The sequence below is a fragment of the Geospiza fortis genome, unplaced genomic scaffold (genome assembly GCF_000277835.1).
Source record: "Geospiza fortis unplaced genomic scaffold, GeoFor_1.0 scaffold194, whole genome shotgun sequence".
NCBI classification, from domain to species: Eukaryota; Metazoa; Chordata; class Aves; order Passeriformes; family Thraupidae; genus Geospiza; species Geospiza fortis.
This window is the reverse complement of record NW_005054322.1, coordinates 6,669,036-6,675,240: the sequence shown is the minus strand read 5'-3', so window position 1 is coordinate 6,675,240 and position 6,205 is coordinate 6,669,036.

Genomic DNA, 6,205 nt, shown 5'->3' with positions numbered 1-6,205 from the left:
GAGCTTTGGCTACAGCACCCTGAGTATCCCCACTTGCACACCACAACAGAAAAACAGTCGTGTGGGGGGATGGAAACACCTCTCCAGTCCCACAGTTTTGCTTGTGTTCTTCTTGACTTTCAACACAAATTTTTGTATGGCTGATTATTCCTTTTCCCCTCAAAAAAAAAAAAAAAAAAACTTTAAAAACCCCAACAAAAAACACCACAAGGGAATTTCTTATACCACAATTCTTCCACAAGTCTATCCCATTCACTTAGTCTTCTGTTATTTCAAATACAGCTCAGCATTATGGGTATGAGCAGATTATTCCTCTGCACAGATTTTTCTACCAATGTTTCCTCTATTGCCATTTAAGGAGTCCCCGTAACTGAAGATAAACTTAGACTTTGGCAAGGCCAGGCTGACTCTCCAGATTCCAAGGTATGAGAAATGCTTTATTTTCTTTTCTTTAATCACTAAGGAGTATGCTTCTTTCTAAGCAGCTAGGGCTGTGTTCTGAGGTCCTAGATTGTTTTCACTCTGGACTCTAGAGTGGAAAAGCAGGAGATAATTCTGTGTTAGGTGGCAGAGGTGAAGAGTAGCCCCTGTCGGTGAGGGCAGGGGGAGGCACACAGACACATAAATGGTGTTTGTGGGCCACCTTTGCAGGCAGATGGGGAGGTAGTCAGAATACCTCTCCCAAGGCTGCAGAAAAGGGAGGAATGTCTTTTGCTTTATCTAAATTCGTATGAGAACTGTTTTCCTAAGTGCATAGCTGCATTCTTCTGTATCTACCTTATACCTATTTTCTTGCTTTTATATGGTGCTGCACGGCTCCATGTAGTGGATCCTGCCTGTCTGACTCCTTAGAGAGGGCACTTTCAGATATCTCGGTTACAGATAGGGTTATATTCTTTAAGAGCATGGTAAATATCATTAACAAAGTCTTCACTTTTACTGTAACTCCCACATCAGAAGGGCTATCTGCAGACTAAAGAGGAATAAGCATTAAAATAAATATCCTCAGAAAGTATTTTTTTTTCTGTTTTCTTAACCTCAGAGATATATATTATGACAGAGAAGCCAGAGACCCTCTCTGCCTATTCCTTTTTGCCAGAAAGGTGTTAGCATTCCTAAACAGCTGGTCTTTTATCACAGTACCTTAAGGCGCTTTAATTCCTATTAGAAGTGAAGTTAGACCTCTGCCTGCTGTGAAATAGAGGCATCTTAAAGATGGTTTAAAGTAATCTTTTACCCTCCCTTCCAGTTATAAGTGGAATTTAGCTGGAACAGAGAATAGGGGCCTCATGTTTTCAAGGCATCTGTTTTCCCAGATAAGCTCATGACTCTCAGGGAGTGGGAAGAGTGTGCTGCAGTAAATCAGAAACTCCATAAGGTGTGCAGTGGGGTTAAACTTCTGAGTGCACTAATCACCCCAGAAAGGACTCAAATGAGATAAGTCTTGTACTTGGCAGCAAACTGTGGTGGTCAGCACAAACCTTTTCATCTTGCCTCGCACAGTCTGATGCCATGAGGCTGATGCACTTGGGCAGAGCCAGGTGTTCATGACTGGCCCTGAACTATGCTGCCAGCTAAGAGCACTGACCTTGTACAAACTTACCCTGAAAATCTGATTTGAGCAGCACTGCTTTTGCTGGTTCGTTTCTTTGCAAAATGATAGATCAAGCAAGCTGGATAAAAACCTGGACTTGTATCTAGACAAGGTGGTTTCAGAGACAGGTGAGTAAAGGTTGTGATGTCAAGAGGTGGGCAACTCTTAGGATTCCAAAGTGAATTCCAGTAGAGGTGTCTCAAAAGATAACATTTGATTCTGAACTACCAGTGGGTTCCCTGGGACTTGTTTGGGGAGTATTATTCTATTTTCTCTTGGTTTGTTTTTTTGGTTTTTTTTTTTTTTTTTTTTTTGTTGTTTTTTTTTTTTTTTTTTACATACAAATGTTTAGGTACTACTTGGAATGAACAAGGATGGAAACCCTCCTTTCAGTAACTCAAATTGGTTTTTAAAACCCTCTTAACTGTGTTGACTGTCACAGGGCTCAGATCCACAACTCATGTACGAGCATCCTGCGCTGTGGAGAAGAGCCAGGAAGACATGGTAATCGGGAGGTGGGTCCCCGTTACTCCACCCACCAGTCTGGGAGGTGGACACCTGGTGTCTCAGAAGGCAGGGCTGGCACTTGCCCAGTCCTTCAGGAAAGCTGCTGCGCGGTGCAGAGCGCAGCTGCCGCTGGATGGCACCAGGACTCCGTGCGTGTGTGCTCACCTCCAGCCTTCCTGAGCCGTCCCATCCACCGCTGGGATAAGGGATGCTTTGCAAACAGGCTCAGCAAGACTCTGGGAGCGAGGTGATGGGGGAAATTACAGATGGGAAAGCCGTGCTGATACTGTCAAGGCTAGTATTTTTAAAGGGGCAAATGATCTTTTATGGTGTGTAACTGAGATGGGAATATTCTGCAGAGCACTTTATGTTCCTATCCAAACAAGGTGCTATTTCTACATAATCACATAGAGAATAATCACAGGTGTGGAATACACTTCTCTAACCATAGGATAGAGGGAAAAACACTACCTTTTTTTTAAACTATGTTGTTACAAATCTTCATTTCTGCTGCTTCAGGCTACAGTAACAGCAGTATACAAATACAGCAGGTTGTGCAGATTGTGGCTGCACAATTCTATGTCCTAAAGGATATTGACATCCCACATGTGAGCCAGGTCAGAAGCATTAATGCTGCCACTGTGAGTCAACACTTTTTGATCCCTCAGAGGAGAATGCATGCAGCAAACTTATGGCAGATATTTATAGAATAATGTACAAGTTAATACTCTTCTCCAGAGCCACTAGAGCTGGGCTTGCTGCCTAAATGTGCATCTGCAATGTACTTACTGAAGCCAAAAGCTTTACAGAAGTCATCAAAGAAAAGGGAGCTGTTTGGAAATTTAGGGAACCATTACATTATGTTGTAATTCTTAATGATCTCTGATGACTGCATCTTTATTTATTTATCTATCACTGCTCAGGCAGAAGTGTAAAAGCCCATGAAATAGGAGCCAGGCCCAGATATAAAGAAACTGCTGCCGGTGAGGCTGTGCTGATTTTTGCCTTTTTCTTTTGTGTATTCTCTGTAGTTTTTCACACATGTATTTGTAGGTTTTTATATTAGTGGCTAGTTTTCCCAGTAGTTTTCCATGGCCTTTCCCTAGGCAGAAAGACGAAACACATTCCAAGGGCACCCATCCCATCTTGGTTCTCCCAAGAACCAAGGCCAAAAAACAGCTCTTTGGGACACATTTTCATCAATAAAGCACAGCTAGTACCAAGAGGGGGGGGCTCCAGAAAAGGAGGAATTGATGAAAAAGGCATCACTGGTGGCAGCAAGGAATGAGAAAAGCCTGGAAGGCAGAACACTGCAGCCCAAGGCTGAGCTGCTCGGTAAGGGCCAGCCCTGGCAGCCCCAAGCTGGGTGTAGCCTTGAGGAGGAACCTGCTTCCCCATTTAGGTTACAGAGGCCAGTGGGCTCCAGGTGCAGGGCTAGATGGTGTCCAAGCCCAGGAACAGCATAAACAGCCAGGGAATTAGATCTTCTACCTGAGTCTTAAGAGTTCCACAGGCACTGTCTCTTTCAAAGCTGCCCTTTTTTTCTTCACTGATCCAGAGACAGACCCCACAGTCACACCCAGTGTAGGGAGAAGAAGGAAAGCTAAGAGAGATGCCCAGATGTGGATGGCACCAGCTGCCAAACCTCTCTGTCCCCCACCCTGAAGAGGGGAGAGCAGAGGTACAGCCCCAGCCTTGCTTTCACAGCAGGGCTGCAGGCTGCACAGCAGCTGAATCCTGCTGGGACCACAAGCTGAACCAGAGAGGTGCAGATGTGTTTTTAGACCACATCCTGGTGTGACTGAAAATTTATCTTCCTCATTCAGAGGTCAGGTAAAAATCAAGGATGAACAGTCTGGAAAAGTATCCCAGGTCATAAAAATAGATATGTGTGTTTTAACCCCATAAAACCAACTAAGCACCAGACAACTGCTCACTCATTGCCCTTGCATCAGGATAGGGAGAGAATTGTAAGAGTAAAAAAACAGTGGGAGCACAAATGCCATCATTCCAAATGTCCCTGGCTTCCTCCCTTCTTTCCTCAGCTGTCATGGTGTGGTCTGGAATGTCCCTCTGGTCAGCTGGAATCAGCTGTCCTGGCTATGTCCCTCACAGCTCCTGGTGCACCAGAGAAGGCCTTGGCTCTGTGTCAGCAGTGCTCAGCAGTAACAAAAACATCCACGTTATCACCACTGCTTTCAGGCCAAGTCCAAAGCACAGCCTCACACCAGCTACTCTGAAAAAATTAACTCTACCCCAGCCCAAACCAGCACAAAGTAGCAAGACATGTAGTCATATTAGCAAGAGCAGATCCATGTGCCTTCCAAGATGTGTTGACTAAATGCATTAAAATTTCCTTTTTGTTCGCATTTTTTATAGCTTCACCTTTTTTTTTTTTTCTGTGGGTACAATGTAAAGTCAACTGTATAATCTGGGTGGGCTGTGTCTGATCCAAGTACCACCAGCAGGGCTTTGGGGACATCCAGTCAGTCCCCTTTTGAAGGCATCAATATTCCCCTCTGCATCAGAGCCACTGAGAGGGCAGCAGAGCTGACTTCTTTTGCATTATTTTGCTGGAGGTGGTTTTCTGTAAAACTGGGTTTGTGAGGGCAGATTCCTCCTGTGATTGCTGTGTCCAGACTGGTTACAGTACCTGTGTCTCCCAGGACAAAGAGGCACACTGTTCATCCAGAGAGCTGCCTAAAAAGCTGAGTGTCACAAAGAGCCAGAGCTCCATGGCTAAGTTTCTGAAAAAGAGATCAGCATACATCCCACTGAGCTGATACAAAAGTCATCCAGACTTTTCTCCTCTCCATCAGGACAGCAGATGCCAGGCCTGCCACATGGGGAGGAGCTGCAGCTCCTGACACTGAAACTGCTGTCACTGAGCAGCTTCTCCTTTACAATGAACACAAAATTCTCCTGACCCTTACATCCTGTCCCCTTTCCACCTTTCTCTTTGTGTTTCATCCTTGAACATTAAAACCAAAGGATAAAAAATGTAGGGCAGCTTCCCATCTGCCAGTGGAGCTGACGTAAACTTGCCTGAGTGTGATGGAGGTGGGAGCTGAGCCTTCTCCCAGCCTGGGGGAGGAGATGTTTTCTACTCTCCAGTGTCCTGTGTTCCTCTGAGTTACTGGCTGAAGTGGATATTTTAGATTTAATTTTCAGATCAGAGCAGGGCAGGCTGCCAGTGGCAGGTAGGCACAAGGATAGCTGTGGTTGTACATGCTATGGGATTTATTTTCTCCTTTGCTGTGCCTGTAAAATGTTTTCTGGCAAAATTGTGCAATTGGCTGAAACCTTAGAGTGTCTCCATGCAGCAAGTCAGGAAATCCTAGGAATGAGGTTCACCTATAAGTTACTTTAAAATTTTCCTGCAAGAGGCTGGCTTTACTTGATTTCAGAATATGCCTCCAAATCCACAGAACTGGATATGCAACCTTTGTTTTCACTCTTCTCTACTACTTAAAATTTCAGCTTTTTCCACTGATATGCTCAAGATACCTTTTGCTTCTTTAGACTTATTCTTACCTTTTGCTCCCTTGAAAAGGAGAAGAAAATAATTCCCTAGAGAGACAATTTTGCTCATTACAGTCTAGAGGAATGGAGAAGTTGGGAAAGATCAAATTATTTGAAATACATTAATTTTTCTATGTAGTTTACAGCTGGTAACAAGGAAGAATTTGGGTTACTTTGGGGTTTATCACGAAATTGAAGGAAAAAAAGAAAACCACAAAGGATGGATTTGAGAACAAGCCTCTAGGATGTTTGAGTACAAGGGCAGTACTCCAAATATTCCGTATTATTTAGGCCAAGTTATTTTATTCCTTATTTCCAGCAGCTCTGTGATTTCACCTGAGGTGACTCACTTGCATGCTCAGGTATCTCCTCTCCTCCTGGCCAGTTCAATGGCTTCTTAAATGTGCCAGAAACACTGAGATCCTTGAAAACATGGTTTACCAAGAAAACAGGATGCATTTTTACAATATGGTGAAATGTTATGTCAGTGGTGTTATGCAATTATTGCTTGAACTAAAATAATCTCTCATAGATGACTTTTGCAAGATAAGAATTTTACAGAAGCAGTGCTGGTTTTGTGTG